The sequence below is a fragment of the Triticum aestivum genome, chromosome 1B (assembly GCF_018294505.1).
Source record: "Triticum aestivum cultivar Chinese Spring chromosome 1B, IWGSC CS RefSeq v2.1, whole genome shotgun sequence".
NCBI lineage: Eukaryota > Viridiplantae > Streptophyta > Magnoliopsida > Poales > Poaceae > Triticum > Triticum aestivum.
The window spans coordinates 505,465,440-505,486,015 of NC_057795.1; the positions used below are offsets into that span (position 1 = coordinate 505,465,440).

At 46.2% G+C, this 20,576-nt stretch overlaps 1 long non-coding RNA gene across 48 annotated transcripts; it reads right to left on the reverse strand.

The window, feature by feature from the left end:
* Positions 1-8,558: 8,558 nt before the first annotated feature.
* On the reverse strand, positions 8,559-14,455 carry LOC123135203 (uncharacterized). 48 transcript variants are annotated; one of them, XR_006465880.1, is made up of 11 exons: positions 13,792-14,455; positions 13,210-13,334; positions 12,727-13,036; positions 12,160-12,277; positions 11,905-12,081; positions 11,721-11,825; positions 11,430-11,530; positions 10,979-11,096; positions 10,683-10,900; positions 10,087-10,184; positions 8,559-9,831 (listed from the first exon to the last, which is right to left on the reverse strand). It is a non-coding gene; the product is annotated as an uncharacterized lncRNA (long non-coding RNA). The 48 variants fall into 48 exon arrangements; XR_006465916.1 differs by lacking the exon at positions 11,721-11,825 and having other exon boundaries at positions 12,022-12,081; positions 12,160-12,272; XR_006465917.1 differs by lacking the exon at positions 11,721-11,825 and having other exon boundaries at positions 12,022-12,086; positions 12,160-12,272.
* Between the last annotated feature and the right edge of the window lie 6,121 nt (positions 14,456-20,576).

Here is a 20,576-nt window from a genome sequence, read left to right on the forward strand (position 1 = left end):
ATCGACCGCTATCCAGCATGCATCTAGAGTATTAGGTTCATAAGAACAGAGTAACGCATTAAGCAAGATGACATGATGTAGAGGGATAAACTCAATCAATATGATATAAACCCCATCTTTTTATCCTCGATGGCAACAATACAATACGTGTCTTGCAACCCTTTCTGTCACTAGGTAAGAACACCGCAAGATTGAACCCAAAGCTAAGCACTTCTCCCATGGAAAGAAAGATCAATCTAGTAGGCCAAACCAAACCGATAATTCGAAGAGACTTGCAAAGATAACTCAATCATATAAAAGAATTAAGAGAAGATTCAATTATTATCCGTAGATAAACTTGATCATAAACCCACAATTCACCGGATCTCGACAAACACACCGCAAAAAGAGATTACATCGAATAGATCTCCACAAGATAGGGGGAGAACATTGTATTGAGATCCAAAAAGAGAGAAGAAGCCAACTAGCTAATAACTATGGACCCGAAGGTCTATGGTAAACTAGTCATAACTCATCGGAGGGGCTATGGTGTTGATGTAGAAGCCCTCCGTGGTGGAATCCCCCTCCGGCAGAATGCCGGCGACGGCTCCAAGATGGGATCTCGCGGATACAGAAGGTTACGGTGGTGGAAATTGTGTTTCGGTTGCTCCTCGGATGTTTTTGGGGTATGTAGGCTTATATAGGAGGAAGAAGTACGTCGGTGGCCGCCCGAGGGGCCCACGAGACAGGGGGCGCGCCCTATAGGGGGGGGCTACCCTCTCGTGGCCGCCTCGGCTGCTTCTTGACTTGCACTCCAAGTCCTCTGGATCACGTTCGTTCCAAAAATCATGCTTCCGAAGGTTTTATTCCGTTTGGACTCCGTTTATATTCCTTTCCTTCGAAATACTGAAATAGACAAAAAACAGCAATACGGGCTGGGCCTCGGGTTAGTAGGTTAGTCCCAAAAATGATAATAATGTATAAAATAAAGCCATAAACATCCAAAACAGGTAATATAATAGCATGGAACAATCAAAAATTATAGATACGTTGGAGACGTATCATTCCTCAACAATGGAAGCACTTTGCAGCGCTTCCATTAGAGTGCCCGGCGCCTCTGGTTGGATAGAGGTCACCGACGGAATAGGCACACTTTCTTTCGAAAGAGGTTGCTTACCTGATTCCGGAGCCGTATAGGTCTCCGTAATTGTATTCGGCTGGGGGTCGAATTGGATATGGCCCCCATCGTCAGTATCCATGGAGATTTTCTCCCCCATGTGTCCGGCGGCTGAAGTTTCATCGTCCAGCACCGCCCTGATGGCCTCCTGAGTCTCTCCCTGGCCTGGGATCCTTCGAGACAACGCCTCGGCGCCATCCATGGCCTTGGGAGAGGAGGCCGCTGGAAGGGACTCGTTGTCCATCGCCTTTGGGTCCAGCGAATCTCCCGAAGATGAGGACCGCTTGAGGTCGGACCGAGCTGGACTGCAAATGCATGATTCAACATGTTAAGACTATGAAGTAGACAAGGTCGGATATATGAATATGTCCGGGTTTTTGATTACTCATGATTTGGCCAGGGGCTTGTCCCTGGGGCGCCATTCCGAGCTGCTGTCGATGGCCGCTATGGAGTTGTCCGGGAGGGAAGCTTTCCCCTTCTTGGACGCTTCGGCCTCCAGACGCGTGGAGGCCGTCCTTTTCTTTCTCCCTCCCTCAGGGGGGAATGGCTTTCTTCTTCCTCCTCCTCTTCCTTGTCATCCTCGACGGTGGAGGAGTGAGTCTTGGCGTCTTCAAACGTCATGTCCAAAGTGCCCTTAGTACGGAGGCCACCTCTGGTCCCCTTGGCCTTCTTCTTGGCCTTCTTCTCTGGCGCTTGATAGGCCGCCGAAACCAGCATCTTCGTCAGAAGTGGAATTGTTGGGTCTTCGGGCAGTGGAGCCGAATAGTGAATCGGCTATGCCTTCTTTATCCAGCCTTGAGAGAATCAGTAGGGAGGATTAGGCGTCTTCCTCGAGTATGCAAGTAAAGGATACACCTTGAAAACATGGAAAAACTTACTGGACTAGCGGGATGGGCCAAGTCGTGCCCATGTTCCTTGGTTGTAACCGGCCACGTCTCGCTGGCCTTTAAGAGCACCTTCTAAATGCCTTCGTGCGTGATGCCAAAGAAATGTTGCAGGGTCTGGTGCTTGGCCAGATCGAACTCCCACAAATTACAGGTCCGGCTTTGGCATGGAAGGATCCGGCGAACTAGCATTACCTGGATCATGTTGACAAGCTTGATGTTCCAGTCCACCGTGCTCTGGATGCGTGTCTGCAGTGCTGTCAGCTCGTCTGACGCAGCCCAATCCAAGCCCTTCTCTGGCCAGGAGGTGAGCCACATCGGGGCTCCGGACTGGAATTCGGGAGCCGCGGCCCAGGTAGTGCCGCGTGGCTCTGTGATGTAGAACCACAATTTTTGTCACCCTTTGACGATCTCCACAAAGGAGCCTTCGGGCCTTGTGACGTTAGGCATCTTGCTCACCATGGTGCCTCCGCACTCTGCGTGATGGCTACTCACCACCTTCGGCTTCCCATTGAAGGTCTTTAACCATAATCCGAAGTGGGGTGGAATGCGGAGGAAGGCCTCGCACACAACGATGAATGCCAAGATGTTAAGGAAGGAGTTGGGGGCCAGATCATGGAAAACCATCCCATAGTAGAACATGAGTCCGCGGACGAACGGGTGAAGAGGAAATCTCAACCCGTGGACGAAGTGGGGAATAAATACTACCCTCTCATGGGGCTCCGGGGTGGGGACGATCTGTCCCTTGGCTGGAAGCCGGTGGGTGACTTCCTTGGCCAAATACCCGGCCTCCTGGAGCGCCGTAATGTCCTTCTCCTTGACGGAGGAGGCCATCCACTTGCCCTGCGCTCTGGATCCGGACATGGTTGGAGTGCTTTTTTTGGCGGAAAAGATGAGAACTTGGGCGCTGGAGCTCGAGAATGGTGGAGGCAGAGAGAAAGAAGGCATGGGTGGAAGAGGTGAATTCTTATCTCTTTATAAAGGCAGCGAATATCAAGTGCCTCCCCACTCGCCCTAAAAGCTCGCCTATTCCCCAAGGGTCGTGCAGGTGGCACGGTTGGGTTACCCACGCCCGTATTGATGAGAATCCCGAAATAAGGGGACACGATCTCTGCTTTGACAAGACGTGTCAATAAAACCGCATCTCGAAATATGGAGCGGTAGGCTAAAAACGGTTCAAATAATGGTCAGGCGGTGACATGATGTCACGCTACAAAAAGTTGTCAGTAGATTGGATTCGTGAAATATTATACTCTCTACGGTTGTGTGTGGAATTTGTTTTGCAGAGCCGGACACGATTTTTGTGTTCAAAGACTATTTTGGAGTATTGGGAGAAAGAACCCGCCTTGCAATGTTCAAGACAATCTGTGCGCCGAACACCTTGTCATTGAAGCCTGGTTCAGGGGCTACTGAGGGAGTCCTGGATTAAGGGGTCCTCGGACAGCCGGACTATGTAACGTGGGTCGGATTGTTGGGCCATGAAGATACAAGACAGAAGACTCTCTCCCGTGTCCAGATGGGACTCTCCTTGGCGTGGAAGGCAAGCTTGGCGATCGGATATGAAAATTCCTTTCTTTGTAACCAACTTTGTACAACCCTAGTTCCCTCCAGTGTCTATATAAACTGGAGGGCTTAGTCCGTAGAGGCAATCATAATCACATAGGCTAGACTTCTAGGATTTTAGCCATTACGATCTCGTGGTAGATCAACTCTTGTAATACTCATATTCATCAAGATCAATCAAGCAGGAAGTAGGGTATTACCTCCATAGAGAGGGCCCAAACCTGGGTAAACATCGTGTCCCCGCCTCCTGTTACCATCAACATTAGACGCACAGTTCGGGACCCCCTACCAGAGATCCGCTGGTTTTGACACCGACAGCAGCCGCCAAGGCCCGGCAGGCGTTGTACCTGGTAATCTCCTTGTCGGGGTCATCAACCTTGACCTTCTTGGCGGTGCCGGGGTTGTCGGATTCCTCGATGGCAAGCACGGTCTTTCCCTTGCGCTTCCTATTACATCGTCGACCCTTCTTTGTCGGGGCGACGACGTCTTTGTCTTCAGAGTCACTTCCCGCGTCGACATCCTCGTCGGGGTACTTTCTTCCTTCCTCAGCTCGGGCACATCTATCGGCCAGAACGTACAGTTCGGCAACATCTGTAACCTTGTTCATCGCCAGCTCTTCACGCATCTTACGGTTGTGCACGTTCTGATGGAACATGCTGATGACAACGGCGGGATGAACATCGGGGATGTTGTACTGCACACAGCTGGATCTCTGTATGTATTTGCACAAACATTCTCCATCCCTCTGAGGGATCACATGCAAATCGCTTGCCTGGCCAGGAGCTACGTGGCCGCCCGTGAAGGCACCAACAAACTCGTGGCACAGATCGGACCAAGAGGAGATGGAGTCTATTAGCAAATGCATCAACCATGACCTGACGTTGGGCTTGAGCACCAACGGGAAATAGTTGGCGAGCACCTTGTCGTCTCGTGCTCCGGCGGCTTGCATCACGATGGTGTAGACGCTCAGGAATTCAGACGGATGAGTCTTGCCCTCGTACTTCTTCGGGACCTCCGGTTTGAACACGTGGGTGTTGGGCCACTGGAACTGCCGCAGCTCATGGGTGAACGCTCGACAAGTTATCGCATAAGGCAAGTCGTTAGCGTCCCCTGGCGCAGGCGTGTACGCAGTAAGCCCATCACGCCTATCAGATTGATGATGTGCCTCCTGTCGGTGCTCGATGGTAGTCCGGGCATCTTCCTTGAGCCTCTCTCGAAGAACTTGACGTTGGTCGTTATGCGTCCGTGGGTCAGACGACACCGTGGACACGTTGTCATGGGCGTCAATCCGACGGGCTGGCCGCGATGGAGGGGAGTGCATAGTGGCTGCGGCGCCTCCAACCCTTCCACTGTCAACGCGTGCCGGCTCGATGGTCCGGTGCCGCGCCGGACTTGCTTCCCGGTGTCCATCCATGTTGGCATGTCCAATAAGGCTTTGAGTGGCAGCCGTCCACTCTTCTTGCTTCTCCAGAGCAGGAGGAAAGTCGAGGACTAGCTGCGCTCACGACAGTGCTTCTGCTCGTGTGGGTGGCAGCGACAGGTGCAAGAAATGGGAGGAACTAAGACTTCTAACTATGTTAGAAGGAGTCCCGTCACGATTCCGTGGCCACACACCTTTTTCGCCAGCGTCATGGCATGCATGTCGGCCCTGCGCGTCATGAGAGTGACGCAGAGGGCTCTTGCCATGGCGACGCCTAGGGTCCTCACTGTCGCGGCGTTGTTCATCGCGCACGAGCTGGGAAGACTGCAACACATGCGCTGGCGGGGCGTCCTTCTACCCTTGGAGGTCCCCGCACCACCCACGGGTAGCACGGCTCCATCCTTGGGCGCGGCGGCGTGCGGGCCGCTGTCACCACTGCGGACGACACCGCTCGCCTGGCTTGTCGTATCTGGGTGGCGTGGACGATCTTGATCTCCTCCACCACTGGCGTCTGCCACATCACCCGTCCGTGCGGGCATGGGCGGGGCGGCTCCAGACGGGACAGCCACTACGATCATCTTCTTCTTCGGCGCCATGGTGATGAAGAAACTACTACACTAACTAATAGAACAGATTCTTGCAACTAATTCCCCCTACCTGGCGCGCCAAAGATGTCAGGGAAACGAACACCTATGGGATCACAAGTATCCCTTCTACGTTCGGCGGGGGATTAGCTGCACGAATAGTAGGTCTAACAGTCAGCGCACATGGATTTTTACCTAGGTTCGGGCCACAAAGATGCGTAATACCCTAGTCCTGCTTGTCTGGATATATGTGTTCTTGAGCTTTTGAACGAGCTGCCGTGCAAGCACGGTCCAAAAGTTTGAATCTTGTCTCTGTACGCCTCGGGCCTCCTTTTATACGTAAAGGGGTTGCCACAGTGGCACACAGGAGGTGGCAAGCTACACTGTACGTGCTTATCGCTCGTCACCATAGGACAAATGCATTTAATGCACTGCCTACGTGCCCTTTTCCTTTATCGGGGACGGCAATAGAAGCCATCCCGTCTGTCGCCGCTCCTCCTTGCCTCGACACGTGTCCAGGCTGACGAGGCATGTAGTGCCACACTGGCTAACTAGCTTCTTTGTTGGTGGGATGGTAGAGCCTCCATGAAGATCTACAGGCTGCCACACGGGCGCTTGCTTAGTTGGCACACTGGTCGTCGCACTGGAGTGGTGGTGAGGTGGCAAGTCATTATCGGGCGCGGGCCTAGCCGCGGCCCAGCGATCGTCCCCAGCAAGGCTTGTCGGGGGCCTTGCAGTTATCCCTGGCAAGGATCTTGCTGGGGGTCTTCGTCCTCTGGTCCCACGTGGACTCGTAGGCTTTCAATCTTTATGAGGATCTGTATGCTATCAAGCATGCATTCTCAGATCTTGGTTTTAACATTGTCGATGGTGTCAGAACTCTCAGCCTCAAGGGTGATGGGCTTGCTGGTGCTGCATAGGTTGCCCCGGTAAGGGTGTTTGCCGGGGGAGGTCCAGCTCGCCTTCCGCTCCTTGTTCTTCGAGTAACTGTCTTGGCAGTCTTTGTGTTTTATCTTCCTCTGCCTCGCCAAGCCCTACCGTAGGCGTGGCTGCGACTATTCGTGCACAAGTAAGTGGTACATAAGTACTCATAGTTTTGTACACCGACAAAGAAACTATCATTTACAATGTTGATCCAGTTATTCCCACTGCTTATATTGAAAAACCACATTTCCCTGTTAGGATGAAGGAACATGCTAAAGTTTCAACTGTGGTCAACAAAAGTTATATTAGAACACCTAAACCAGCTGAACAAATCAGAGTTGAACCTAGTGTCGCTATGGTTAAAGATCTCTTTGTCAATAATATTGATGGGCATGTTATTTACTTCTGTGATGAAGCTGCTAGAATTGCCAAACCTGATGAAAAAGATAAACATAGACCAGTTGTTGGCGTGCCTGTTGTCTCAGTCAAGAACTCAAGATAGGAGATCACTGTTATCATGGTTTATGTGATATAGGTGCTAGCGTGAGTGCCATTCCTTTTTCCTTATATGAAGAAATTAAGAATGAAATAGCACCTGCTGAAATAGAAAACATAGATGTTACTATTAAACTTGCCAATAGAGATACTATATCACCAATTGGGATTCTTAGAGATGCTGAAGTCTTGTGTGGGAAAATAAAATACCCGACTTATTTTCTTGTTCTTGGTTCCCCACAAGATGACTTTTGTCCCATTATCTTTGGTAGACCTTTCTTGAACACCTTCAATGCTAAAATAGATTGTGAGAAACAAACTGTCGGTGTTAGCTATGGTGATGAATCTCATGAATTTAATTTTTCCAAGTTTAGTAGAAAACCTCATAAGAAATATTTGCCTAGTAAGGATGAAATTATTGGTCTCGCTTCTATTGTTGTACCTCCTACTGATCCTTTAGAACAATACTAGTTGACCTGTTGCACCAAATGGCGCAGAGACCTGCTGAAGACATGTTGCCGATGAAAATAGTTTCATGCTGCAAGAACCTTCAACTAAATCATGCTATTTTTTAAACATGTTTATTACGTTGTTAAATAATAGTATGGAAAAAGGGAACTGTGCATAATATGAATATGCTCAGTTTGAAAATAAGGGCACTATGATGAGAGAGTAAAGTTGGCATGGTTGTATTTTTTAGCAAGTTTGGAAACATGGTTATCATGATGAGAAACCTGGCCATGCATATTTTTCCTGCAAAAAAGGAGGGAAAAAGATAAGAAACCTAAAAAAACATGTCTTTGTTGTGAATATACAGAAATATAGGGATCAGAAGGTATTAGGATAGCCCATATATTATTTAGCCCAACTCACGTAGAGCGATGCCTGTGGCCCGTGAGGAGCTGAATAAGAAGCGGTGGGGGCGGAGCGAGCAAAGACTGTCTATCCCCTTCCTTTCTTTCTCGGTTCATCGGCTGGGTAACAAATAGCATAGAGACCCACTAAATCCATGTTCAGCATGAAAAGAAATTCCATGTTTTAGTTGTTTTAGTAGCGGGCAAGCATATATGATAACAAATTTAAACCCCTTTAATAAAAAAATAGAGACTTGTCATCTACAATGAGATATACCTACACATTTTAATTTGGTAGTAGAGTCCCATTTCAAGACCATGTCATGTTGAAAAAATGTGTATTTTTTAGTAATCTGCCGTTGCGCCAAATTGCGAACATATCCACACCATACGTGCTTTGAAAATATTCCATTTATCAGTATCGAGCAAGCACATATGGTTACTATTCTAACCACCATATAAACAAAATGAATGGGGGCTTGTATAAGGGTAACCAAAGTTCAAAAGAAAAAAGTGTTGTATGTGTTGTTTTTCCAATGATTTGGGTCTTGGAACACCTGAAATAGGCAAGCACAATATTGCAAGTAAGAAAATGTGAAAAATTGCTAATAACTTGCCTCATATACATGATAGTTTTAGGTCATACAAGGAGTGGGGAAAAGAAAAGCAGTCTATATGTGATGAAGCAAGCCTAAGTCAAATAGGTAATGCCCATACAACCAAGTTCATTACAATGGATGGCTTTCAGTCCTAAAACTGGAAAGTAAATATGCATAACAGAAGTGAATCGTAGAACGTGGTTTATACAAATTCATGAATATACTTAATATCCTGGCAGCACCATATCCATACTACTTGAGGAAGTAAATAATCAAATGACAATCACATGGGAGTTGTAGTTTCCACTTTACAATCCGAACAAAACTATATAGCTGATCTCCAGGTAATTACATGACACGACAATGGCTTCGACAAATATCCATCTTTTATGGCATAAACACATCTATATATATATTGATTACAGTCAGTAATGAGAAGTGATGGTAGCTCACTCTATAACATCGTCCACACCAGGAAAATATGGTAAAGCAGTCAGATCCCACAACAAATATGATATGAAAATCTTGGAAAGAGAACTATCTAGAGAACAAACTTACATGTAAAGATGTGTTATGGCCTGTGAAAATGGAATAGTGTTATGTCACACTATTTGGCTATTGCTATAGAAAAGCTGCTGCAACAATAAAAAGAAAAACTAAAAATTGTGCTTATGCGCAGTATAATGCCTGGTCATCAATATTTTGCATCAAATCTCAGCAAATGCTCTAAATACATATATCAGGAACTTCTTCTAATACTCTAGTAACATAATCTAAATTAGCCGATGTGGAATCCTTCAGAACTAATCGGCCGACATAAAGCCGGTGAAATCAATAACATAACAGAACAATAATTAAATGCTTAGTCATTTGATTAGTATGCCACACTACATGCCGGTGACAATCACCATATTTTATTTACATATCTAAAGCCATCGGCGCCTGACATTATCAAACTATAATAATCAGTATGCCACACTACACATTTATTTAACTTGCAATAAAACTTCAACAAACATATCAACTAATGGTAACTGGTGTATGCCATGCAGAGAAAATTGCACTCTGGCAGAGCAACGACATGCTAGAAGCTGACAAAAGTATTACAGATTGACAATAAATAATAGATAGCTCGATCAGTATCCACCGTTGTTGGGACTATGAAATTAAAATTCCATATCCATCAGAAAACTGACAAAGCTTGAGGGCCTCATAAATACGAAGAAACAGCATGTGCAGAGGGGCCATACATACTGATTAAGAAAACTCACTTTTTAGCAACCAGACTCCCTTCATTTAACAAAGGAGAGGTGGGGGCATGGTCATGGGATTTGGGCTCAGGAGCAGTAGGGCTGAAAATAGAGAAACCATACACATCATAACGATGATGTACTTCGACAGCCATGCACATGATGGATAGTGTAAAGCTATCTATCCCCAGAACTACATTTAAGTAAGATCATGAAACTAAAATCTGCTATGCCATTACCTACACTGCCTTCGTATATGTTATCGGATTAACATGTATGGAGACAACAGAATATACCAGGGGATAATTAAGTAACACAAGGAAAACTATTACCAAGGTAATGGGGTTCATAACATACCTGAATGGTGCTGTGGGCAAAAATCCATTGTCTACTTCTCTTGAAGCTAACATCTACCCTTTCCCAAGGAATTCTATTCAGGCTTTTGAGCGTTACTTCTGAAATAGGGGACAAATTAATTCAGTTAGAAAAAATATCATCTTAATCATCCAGGAGAAATGGAAGTACGGAACGGTATTGGATATAATACAAAACACACTAAATAACAACAAAACTTTAGCTCCAATGCAAACATGAACCAGCGTAAAGTCTTCGTCATTAGAAACTTGGCATCTATGGTTTCTGCTAGTTTATCAAGTCCTTGGACAATAAACAACACATCATCATGGAAAGCATCTATGATCTCTATGTAAACACACTAATTTCTATGTGAACACACCAGGTTATAGAAATTAGAAAGTATAATTAAGTAAGAGCAGCATATACGATCTATAATAATGCAAAGCACATTACCTCCATAGTCTAGATTTATTAGTTCAAAGTTTAATCTCAGGAAAATTCAAGTTATTTTATACACGCCAGTATTGTACTTGACTATATATCGATCTACATCAACTCCTGGAAGGGCAAAATCTCAGATTATAAAGGAATCATACTTGTTCTAGAGGCAACATTTGAGGACTGATACCTCCCTTATGTTCCATTTGAGCAATAGTGCACGCAATTCTTAGTTCCCTTATCATCGCATCCAAGAAAAGGCAAGTCAAACAAGAAACTGGAAAATGTCGGTAAATGGCAAATTTAAGATTATCACTTCAGAGTCTTCTTGCCAAGATTTGCTGCAAGAAAAACGCCATCAGGCTTCAACGCCAACCTACACTGCCAATTACCATAGTTCAGATTTTTAGCGCTTGATAACCTAATCTTTCAGTGTTTAAAATAAAAGACTTACCTGTATCATTGCTCGAGGTAGATCATCTGTCCAATGAAGCCCAAGACACCTCATTATTAAATCCTGGGAGCTTCAGAAACCAAGGGGAATAACACGGGACGGGGCTCATCCACCTGAGCTGAAATCACAAAACCGGTAAGGCATAGAGATTACAGAAATACTATACGCCCGCAAGTCTATTGATGCGATTAGATTGAAAGTAAGCACCCATTTTTAGCACAGCAAAAGAAACAGGGGCAGCATGTAATTAGAAAGTATAATTAAGTAAGAGCAGCATATACGATCTATAATAATGCAAAGCACATTACCTCCATAGTCTAGATTTATTAGTTCAAAGTTCAATCCCAGGAAAATTCAAGTTTTTTTATACACGCCAGTATTGTACTTGACTGTATATCGATCTACATCAACTCCTGGAAGGGCAAAATCTCATATTATAAAGGAATCATACTTGTTCTAAAGGCAACATTCGAGGACTGATGCCTCATTATTAAATCCTGGGAGCTTCAGAAACCAAGGGGAATAACACGGGACGGGGCTCATCCACCTGAGCTGAAATCACAAAACCGGTAAGGCATAGAGATTACAGAAATACTATACGCCCGCAAGTCTATTGATGCGATTAGATTGAAAGTAAGCACCCATTTTTAGCACAGCAAAAGAAACAGGGGCAGCATGTAATTAGAAAGTATAATTAAGTAAGAGCAGCATATACGATCTATAATAATGCAAAGCACATTACCTCCATAGTCTAGATTTATTAGTTCAAAGTTCAATCCCAGGAAAAATCAAGTTTTTTTATACACGCCAGTATTGTACTTGACTGTATATCGATCTACATCAACTCCTGGAAGGGCAAAATCTCATATTATAAAGGAATCATACTTGTTCTAAAGGCAACATTCGAGGACTGATGCCTCCCTTACGTTCGATTTGAGCAATAGTGCACGCAATTCTTAGTTCCCTTATCATCGCATCCAAGAAAAGGCAAGTCAAACAAGAAACTGGAAAATGTCGGTAAATGGCAAATTTAAGATTATCACTTTAGAGTCTTCCCGCCAATATTTGCTGCAAGAAAAACGCCATCAGGCTTCAACGCCAACCTACACTGCCAATTACCATAGTTCAGATTTTTAGCGCTTGATAACCTAATCTTTCAGTGTTTAAAATAAAAGACTTACCTGTATCATTGCTCGAGGTAGATCATTTGTCCAATGAAGCCCAAGACAACTCATTATTAAATCCTGGGAGCTTCAGAAACCAAGGGGAATAACACAGGACGGGGCTCATCCACCTGAGCTGAAATCACAAAACCGGTAAGGCACAGAGATTACAGAAATACTATACGCCCACAAGTCTATTGATTTAATAAGATTGAAAGTAAGCACACATTTTTAGCAGAGCAAAAGAAACAGGGGCAGCATGTAGTATAGCTGACAAATTGCAATAGAAAACACCATTACCCGATAGAGTGATCATCTGCACTTTCAAAAGTTTGGGCAGAAGCCACGGCTAAAAGGCGTATTAATTAAGTTGAATATGCCAATTAAATAGGGCAACACATTCAGTTCTCAACCATTCTAGGTATCTCGGATGCACACACAAAATCTATAGCACACATCCTTCCCACACGCAAACACGAAATATAAGCAGCACGAGGCAAATCAAAACACGACAGGCAGCTAACTCCAAAACAATAAAACGAGCAGTGAACCAACCACCATGACAGTAAGTAGGAAAGGGCAAACCTTGAGCAGGAGAACAAAGAAACAACATCGTTGCAGGATCTTCTGTCCCCATCTCATATCCAACTCACTTCCTCTTAGATCATTACCTTGGGAAGCTCGTGTTGACGGCGTATTGAAGATGTCTTCCAGCCAACAACGACTGAACTTTTACTCAAGGCCATAAAATAAAGTGCTTTAAATTCTGAATTGGTAAATAGATAGCCAATATGTTTATATTGATCTGCTAAGTACAAATATTCATGGTACAAGGATACAATTGCCACAAACATTTGAGTAAGCAACATAGGGCTTGAAAGAACGAAGAGCTAATCTGCACGTAGAAACAAAGTATAAGATGCTCTGTTTGACACTATTTGATAGTGATAAGAGGGAAGGGTTTGCGAACACACAACCATGGCATATTGGCATACCTCATCAATGAATCAGGGGCCAAGGGGAGGAGGCCGCACAGAGAGAGTAAGAGAGAGATTGGGTGAAGCTCACCTCGATGTTGGCGGCAGACGCGGTCGCCGTCGCTCCTCGTGTGCGCATCTCCCCAATCCGCGCCCCTGGCCTTGACCATCGCGCCCGCTGCCTGCCGAGCCTGCCGCGTCCGCTGCCCTCCGAGCCTGCTGCACCATGTGTGGCATATTATATAAGACGTTCATCACATTCAGAATCTAACTGGATTCATCCATTTAATCAAGTAGCAGAGGGAGATGAATCGCATAGATACCCTCCGCAAAAATCTAACTCATTACACATATGATATGCTCTGCAAAAATCTAAGTCGTTCATACATATGCTGTGAAAAATCTAACTGGACGCATGCATCCAACAAAAACGAAGGAGGACAGAAACGGAATGCTCACTGCATACATACATACATACACATACAACAATAAGAAAGAATACCACAACATATACACATACAGTAGCAGCTATCACCATGCATATATCACCATTCACCAAGAGGGAAAAAACGAAGACTGAACATACATCAGCCATATATCAAGCTATCGCCATAGAAAGACAGTGAACAGACAGTCAGACACATACAGCGTCAGGTATCACCATTGAAATTACCTTGGGAGCTAAGTAGCGAGTTGGACGAGGCAGAAGCGGGCTGTACGGAGGGGCCGAGGCCCGAGGGGGGCTGGGGGCCTTGCCGCCTGGGCGGAGACGCGGAGGCCGGAGGATGGGTCAGCAGCGGCCACAGACGAGGAAGGGAGGGGACTGGTGGAAGTAGTGACGAGGGAGGAAGGAGGGAGGAGAAGAAGGTGCACGCGCGACGACGCTGCGAGGAGGAGGAGGCGACGTCAGGTTGGGAAGCCCTCCTGACCACCCCAACTTGAAGACCCGCACTCCCATGTTCTCCGACGGTGGTGACCTGCGCGCGAGCGATGGGAAGGCGAGGAGGAGAAAGAGGCGAGGTGGTGAGGAGGAGCAGTAGGCGGCAGGGCTCCTAGACCGAAGGCCACGGCAACGAGGGAGGAGACCGAGGGAGCGAGGCGGCGGACGAGGGAAGGAGGAGGAGGGACCAGTGAGGGGCGTGGGGGATGTGGATTGGGGCTAGGGTTGGCGAGCCCAATGGGCTCTGCGGGCAGGAGGGAGGAATCGCAGGCGGCGGCGAGGCTCCGGGGTGGAGGCCGTGGCGAGGCGAGGAGGAGGGATGGAGGAGGCGGGCGAGGCTATGGGGATCGAGGGGAAACAGGGCTAGGGTTTGGGTGGTGGCTAGTGCGGGATGCGGGGCGCGGATTGGGCAAAAATCTCATGCACGCGGCCACCGCCAACCCAGCCAACAAGCACGCGAGACGAGCCCACTCGTCATTGGTCAGTCAAAACGACCGCGAAGTGAAAAATCTGTTATAGCGAGGTGAAGATCCGACGGCCAGGACACGCCAGAAGGGCAGATCCGACGGCCCACGTAGGCCCAATCGGGGGAGCCTCCTAGAGGTGAGTTGGCTAGCTTTTTTGTTTTAAATTTGCTAGACCATGAAAATGATTTGCATATGCGCGAAAGAAATAAAATAGATAGAATCTTGTTCGAACAACAACCTCTGCTTAAACACAATCTACCTATTGAAACTCTAGGAGGTCCTCCTCATCCTAAAGGTGATCCTGTATTTGAATTAAAACAATTACAAGACACTTTGAAATATACTTATCTTGATGAGAAAAAGATATATCCTGTTATTATTAGTGCTAACCTTTCAGAACATGACGAATAAAGATTATTGAAAGTTCTAAGGAAACACCGAGCTGCTATTGGATATACTCTTGATGATCTTAAGGGCATTAGTACCACTCTATGTTAGCACAAGATTAATATGGAGCCTGATGCTAAACCCGTTGTTGATCACCAACGCCGGTTAAATCCGAAGATGAAAGAAGTGGTAAGAACGGAAATATTGACACTTCTGAAAGCAGGTATAATCTATCGTATACCTGATAGTAGATGGGTAAGTCCTGTTCATTGTGTCCCTAAGAAGGGAGGTATATCGGTTGTTCCTAATGATAAGAATGAACTCATTCCACAAATAATTGTCATGGGCTATAGAATGGCAATTGATTATAGAAAATTAAACAAGAGAACTAGAAAAGTGTTGGGAAACGTAGCAATAATTCAAAATTTTCTACGCATCACCAAGATCAATCTATGGAGATTCTAGCAACAAGAGAGGGAGAGGATGAGCATCTTCATACCTTTGAAGATCGCTAAGCGGAAGCATTACTAGAACGCGGATGAGGGAGTCGTACTCGCGGCGATTCAAATCACGGAAGATCCGATCTAATGCCAAACGGACGGCGCCTCCACGTTCAGCACACGTACAGCCCGGGGACGTCTCGTCCTTCTTGATCCAGCAAGAGGGGAGGAGGAGTTGAGGGAGAGCTCCGGCAGCATGACGGCGTGGTGGTGGAGCTTGCAGTTCTCCGGCAGGGCTTCGCCAAGCACTACTAAGGAGGAGGTGGAGTTGGAGAGGGGGAGGGTTGCGCCAGGGGCAAGGGGTAAAGCTCCCATGCGCCTCCCCACTATATATAGGGGTGGAGGGGGCTGGTTTCTTGCCCTCCAAGTCCATTGGGGCGTTGGCAAAGGTGGGAGGAAAGAAATCCCATCATTTCCCTTCCACGGCGATTGGTATCCCCCATTTTTAGGGATATCTTATCCCCTCAGGATATGATATTATTCCTTTTAAGGGGGGATTTTGGTGTGCCTTGACCAGGCGTGTGGGGCCTTGCCCCCACTACCCACGTTCATGCGGGCCCCCCATGCAGGTGGGCCCCACACCGAAACCTTCTAGAACCTTACCGATACAATACCGAAAAATCCCAAACATTTTCAAGTGGCCAAAATAGGACTTCCCATACATAAATTTTTACCTCCGGACCATTCCGGAACTCCTTGTGATGTCCGGGATCTCATCCGGTTCTCCGACCAACATTCAGTAACTACACACTAATTCCCATAGAAACTCTAGCGTCACCGAACCTTAAGTGTGTAGACCCTACGGGTTCGGGAATCATGCAGACATGACCGAGACAGCTCTCTGGCCAATAACCAACAGCGGGATCTGGATACCCATGTTGGCTCCCGCATGTTCCACGATGATCTTATCGGATGAACCACGATGTCGGGGATTCAATCAATCATGTATACAATTCCCTTTGTCAACCAGTACGTTACTTGCCCGAGATTCAATCATTGGTATCCCAATACCTTGTTCAATCTCGTTATCGGCAAGTCACTTTACTTGTTCCGTAATGCATGATCCCGTGACTAACTACTTAGTCACATTGAGCTCATTATGATGATGCATCACTGAGTGGGCCCAGAGATACCTCTCTGTCATACGGAGTGACAAATCCTAGTCTCGATTCGTGCCAACCCAACAGACACTTCTGGAGATACATGTAGTGCACCTTTATAGCCACCCAGTTACGTTGTGATGTTTGGTACACCCAAAGCATTCCTACGGTATCCGGGAGTTGCACAATCTCATGGTCTAAGGAAATGATACTTGACATTTAGAAAAGCTTTTAGCAAACGAACTACACGATCTTGTGCTATGCTTAGGATTGGGTCTTGTCCATCACATCATTCTTCTAATGATGTGATCCCATTATCAATGACATCTAATGTCCATGGTCAGGAAACCATAACCATTTATTGATCAACGAGCTAGTCAATTGTAGGCTCACTAGGGACATGTTGTGGTCTATGTATTCACACATGTATTACGGTTTCCAGTTAATACATTTATAGCATGAACAATAGACAATTATCATGAACAAGGAAATACATTAATAACCATTTTATTATTGCCTCTAGGGCATTTTTTCCAACAGTCTCCCACTTGCACTAGAGTCAATAATCTAGTTCGCATCACTATGTGATTGTAATGAATCCAACACCCATGGGGTTTGATCATATCTCGCTTGTGAGAGAGGTTATTAGTCAACGGGTCTGAACCTTTCAGATCCGTGTGTGCTTTACAAATCTCTATGTCATCTTGTAGATGCAGCTACCACGCGCTACTTGCAGCTATTCCAAATAACTGCTCTACTATACGAATCCGGTTTACTACTCAGAGTCATCCGGATTAGTGTGAAAGTTTGCATCGACGTAACCCTTTACGACGAACTCTTTTACCACCTCCATAATCGAGAAAATTCCTTAGTCCACTAGTTACTAAGGATAAGTTTGATCGCTGTCATGTGATCCATTCCTGGATCACTCTTGTACCCCTTGACTAACTCATGGCAATGTTGGGGAACGTAGCAGAAATTCAAAATTTTCCTACGTGTCACCAAGATCTATCTATGGAGAAACCAACAACGAGGGGAAGGAGAGTGCATCTACATACCCTTGTAGATTGCTAAGCAGAAGCGTTCAAGAGAACGGGGTTGAAGGAGTCGTACTCGTCGTGATCCAAATCACCGGAGATCCTAGTGCTGAACGGACGACACCTCCGCGTTCAACACACGTACAGCCCGGTGACGTCTCCCATGCCTTGATCCAGCAAGGTGAGAGGGAGAGGTTGAGGAAGACTCCATCCAGCAGCAGCACAACGGTGTGGTGGTGATGGAGGAGCGTGGCAATCCTGCAGGGCTTCGCCAAGCACCGCGGGAGAGGAGGAGTAAGAGAGGTAGGGCTGCGCCAATAGAGGGAGAAACTCATGTGTTGGGCAGCCCCCAGGCCTCAAGTATTTATAGGGGGAGGGGAGGGGGCTGCGCCCCCTCTAGGGTTCCCTCCCCAAGGGTGGCGGCAGCCCCCAGATGCCATCTGGGTGGCGGCCAGAGGGGGAGAGAGGGGAGGCGCGCCTCGGGTGGGCCTTAGGGCCCATCTGCCCTAGGGTTTGCCCCCTCCCACTCTCCCTTGCGCCTTGGGCCCCTTGTGGGGGGCGCACCAGCCCACCTGGGGCTGGTTCCCTCCCACACTTGGCCCATGCAGCCCTCCGGGGTTGGTGGCCCCACTTGGTGGACCCCCGGGACCCTGCCGGTGGTCCCGGTACGTTACCGGAAAAACCCGAAACTTTTCCGGTGACCAAAACAGGACTTCCCATATATAAATCTTTACCTCCAGACCATTCCGGAACTCCTCGTGACATCCGGGATCTCATCCGGGACTCCGAACAACATTCAGTAACCACATACAAACTTCCTTTATAACCCTAGCATCATCGAACCTTAAGTGTGTAGACCCTACGGGTTCGGGAGACATGTAGACATGACTGAGACGGTCTCCGGTCAATAACCAACAGCGGGATCTGGATACCCATGTTGGCTCTCACATGTTCCACGATGATCTCATCGGATGAACCACGATGTCAAGGACTCAATCGATCCCGTATACAATTCCCTTTGTCTAGCGGTATTGTACTTGCCCGAGATTCGATCGTCGGTATCCCGATACCTTGTTCAATCTCGTTACCAGCAAGTCTGTTTACTCGTTCCGTAACACATCATCCCGTGATCAACCCCTTGGTCACATTGTGCACATTATGATGATGTCCTACCGAGTGGGCCCAGAGATACCTCTCCGTTTACACGGAGTGACAAATCCTAGTCTCGATTCGTGCCAACCCAACAGACACTTTCGGAGATACCTGTAGTGCACCTTTATAGCCACCCAGTTACGTTGTGACGTTTGGTACACCCAAAGCATTCCCACGGTATCCGGGAGTTGCACAATCTCATGGTCTAAGGAAATGATACTTGACATTAGAAAAGCTTTAGCATACGAACTACGATCTTTGTGCTAGGCTTAGGATTGGGTCTTGTCCATCACATCATTCTCCTAATGATGTGATCCCGTTATCAACGACATCCAATGTCCATGGTCCGGAAACCGTAACCATCTATTGATCAACGAGCTAGTCAACTAGAGGCTTACTAGGGACATGGTGTTGTCTATGTATCCACACATGTATCTGAGTTTCCTAACAATACAATTATAGCATGGATAATAAACGATTATCATGAACAAGGAAATATAATAATAACTAATTTATTATTGCCTATAGGGCATATTTCCAACAGTCTCCCACTTGCACTAGAGTCAATAATCTAGTTCACATCGCTATGTGATTAACACTGATATGTCACATCGCCATGTGACCAACATCCAAAGAGTTTACTAGTGTCATTAAACTAGTTCACATCATCATGTGATTTAGACTCAATGAGTTCTAGGGTTTGATCATGTTTTGCTTGAGAGAGGTTTTAGTCAATGGGTCTGCAATATTCAGATCCGTATGTACTTCGCAATTCTCTATGTCATATTGTAAATGCTGCTTCCAAGTTCCACTTGAAGCTATTCCAAATGGTTGCTCCACTATACGTATCCGGTTTGCTATTCAGAGTCATTCGGATAGGTGTTAAAGCTTGCATCGTCATAACCCTTTACGCCGAACTCTTTATCAGCTCCATAATTGAGAAATAAATCCTTATTACTCCAAGGACAATTTTGACCGCTATCTGGTGATCCACTCCTTGATCACCTTTGTACCCTGTTGCCAGACATGTGGCAAGGCACACATCAGGTGCGGTACATAGCATAGCATACTGTAGAGCCTACGTCTAAAGCATAGGGGACGACCTTCGTCCTTTCTCTCTTTTCTGCCGTGGTCGAGCTTTAAGTCATACATTACATCTCAGGTAAGAACTCCTTCTTTGACTGATCCATCTTGAACACCTTCAAGATCATGTCAAGGTATATGCTCATTCGAAAGTATTATTAAGCATTTTGATCTATCCTCATAGATTTTGATGCTCAATGTTCAAGTAGCTTGATCCAGGTTTTCTATTGAAAAACACCTTTCAAATAACCCTATATGCTTTCCAGAAAATTCTACATCATTTCTGATCAACAATATGTCAACAACATATACTCATCAGAAATTCCATAGTGCTCCCACTCACTTCTTTGGAAATACAAGTTTCTCATGAACTTTGTATAAACCCAAAATCTTTGATCATCTTATCAAAGCGCACATTCCAACTCCGAGATGCTTACTCCAGTCCTTAGAAGGATCGCTGGAGCCAGCATACCTTTTAGCATCCTTAGGATCGACAAAACTTTTCTGATTGTATCACATACAACCTTTCCTTACGAAAACTGGTAAGGAAACTCGTCTTGACATCCATCTGCCAGATTTCATAAATGCAGCTAATGCTCACATGATTCCGACGGACTTAAGCATCGCTACGGATGAGAAAATCTCATCGTAGTTAACTCCTTGAACTTGTGAAAAACTCTTCGCCACAAGTCGAGCTTCATAGATGGTGACATTACCGTCCATGTCCGTCTTCTTCTTAAAGATCCATTTATTTCAATGGCTTGCTGATCATCGGGCAAGTCCACCAAAGTC